Source organism: Meleagris gallopavo, chromosome Z (assembly GCF_000146605.3).
Source record: "Meleagris gallopavo isolate NT-WF06-2002-E0010 breed Aviagen turkey brand Nicholas breeding stock chromosome Z, Turkey_5.1, whole genome shotgun sequence".
Classification (NCBI taxonomy): Eukaryota; Metazoa; Chordata; class Aves; order Galliformes; family Phasianidae; genus Meleagris; species Meleagris gallopavo.
In genome coordinates, this window is record NC_015041.2 from 311859 (window position 1) to 314182 (window position 2324).

At 44.4% G+C, this 2324-nt stretch overlaps 1 protein-coding gene across 1 annotated transcript in view; it reads left to right on the forward strand.

The window, feature by feature from the left end:
- LOC104914729 (asparagine--tRNA ligase, cytoplasmic-like) overlaps window positions 1-2324 on the forward strand; it is a 95229-nt gene that overhangs the window by 92002 nt on the left and 903 nt on the right. The gene's annotated exons all lie outside the window — the stretch shown is intronic.

Sequence of the window (2324 nt, forward strand, 5' to 3'; positions counted from 1 at the left end):
GGTCCCCCCACAGTGTGCACTGGGAGTAGGCCAGGGCTGGGCAGGCACATGTCCAGGGAAACACAACATCCAAAGTGAAGTAGAGATAGCACATTTATAGAATTTCTTCACATTCAAACCCATGTATTTCTGTGGCAAAAAGGGGAGAGCTCAGCAGTATCTTCCAGCCCTTTCCATGGATTCGGGCATCTCGGAGATTACGATGGCTTTAGCCAGATGCAGCACTTCAGACTCCTAATTTCACAAAATCCCTGTATTACCCTGAAGTTCAAAATCTTTGAGTGACAAACAGATTTCCCTAGATTGTTGCCCAAAGCTGTTAATCCAGATTTCATCTTTTCCTAGTTGATTTTTTTTAAGATGTTGAGAAATGTAATCCTAATTTAATCTTGACTCTCAAAACCAATGAAAATCATTGCCAGGCAGGGCCCCAATGGGCAGATCAGGGATGCAAATTCTCTGCCTTGTGCCAGTACTAAAGCAGCTGAGGAGGTAGGAGCAGCTGGGCAGGGGCAGTGCTGCAGCCAAGAGGTGCTGCCTACGCCATGCTGGGGAAGAATAGGCACATGAAACTCCTTCGTTTAGCTGCCAGGTTGGAGCACCCAGCACGAATTGTAGAATCACAGAACCATAGAATGGCTTGGGTTGTAAGGGACTTCAAAGATCATCCAGTTCCATCCTACTGCCATGGTCTGGCTGCCCCCCAGCAGCTCAGGTTGCCCAGGTACCCAACCAACCAGGCCTTGGACACTTCCAGGGATGGAGTATTCACAGCTTCTCTGGGCAGCCTGTTTTCCACCTAAAGTTTAACATTCACACATTTCAGTTGGGTACACTCTTGTCAGTGCATCTTACATTCCTTGGAGGAAGCACAGACTGAATAATGAGGATCTCTAGCAGAAAGCAGCATAAAAAAGTCATTGAAAAATCTAAAGTGACATTCAGGCCTCCACTTATGTAATTGCACCTTTTCATTATTTCAGCAGTGTGATTTAAAGCTAGAGTGTCATACTTACCTCTGAGTTTCTGTGCTTGCATTAATTTTGCATGTAAGATACTTAAGGTTACCGTAAAGACAGTCAGTTGAGTGGTTTAAGTCTTAATGATTTATTTTTTAAATTTTGAGTGAGGGAACAAGAGGGAGAATATATGAGAGATATTTAAGATAAAACATGACTGCTGTTTTATTTCTTCTGTCCTGCTACTAGTTTTAGAGGAGTGGCAGAGCAGCTATGGAAAGTCTCCAGCCGGCTCTTCTCCTCATCTAGAGCAAGTTTTGAATTTTCTTAATCCTCATTAGAAGTCATAGAATCAAAGAATCTTAGAATCCTTTGAGTTGGAAGGGACTTTTAAAGATCGTGTAGTCCAACTCCCCTGCAATGAAAAAGGACACCACAGCTCCATCAGGTTGCCCAGAGCCTGGTCCAACCTGGCCTTGAAAGTCTCCTCGGATGGAGCATCTGCCACATCACTGGGCAACCTGTGCCAGTGCCTCATCTCCCTCACTGTGTTCCATAACCTCATCCAAGTCCCAACACAGACAGACTTCCTTCCTCAGTCACATAAGGACTATCTATAACCAGCACAGCTTCTTCTTCTTCCCCCGTGCAGCACCCACCATTGGAGGTAAGTACAGTTCCAGTGATAAAACTTTGCTTTTCACCTGGCACTACTTGGCCTCCTGAGTGGAAGTAGGTCCTGTTGACAGATATCAAGGATTGACTGAGTAGGCAATGTGGTTAATCTTAACGCGTTCAGCCTCTGAGACAGTGCTTAAGTCACCTAATCACTGATGTGAACTGATCTCAGAGGAAATATTATCAGCTCCCTCTGGGTTTGAGACATTCTCTGTCAAACTCCCTCTATTTCAATAACTTTTCTTTCCCTTGTAATCCACCCCATCTGCCTTTTTCATCGAAGAGCACACGTTTCTCAGGAAAGAGAGGCAAGCAGATACATCAAGACAGAAAAAGTGCGTATGGAAAACAGAATCATTCTTCATTCATTCAGTTTAAAAATCTGCCTTTGACAGCAGTTATGTTCATGCAAATCGTACTGCCTGGCTGTTTACAGGAAAGTATCTGGTCACTGCTTTGCACCCAAGTAACCCCGCTAACTCCACGTCCACTTGCACTTCCTCTTCTTGCTCTGCCAGTACATATCCTGCATGTACTTGGCCCCATCATGTTTCACTTGAAGTAGATGAACCAGAGCACAGACTCATGTCATTTGCTCTCCAGCTGCAGTCTGCCGAGATAATACACTGCTGGCTCAGCTTCTCGCACAAAATATTTTTCATGTTTATTTTTATGATCTTCCAAGAA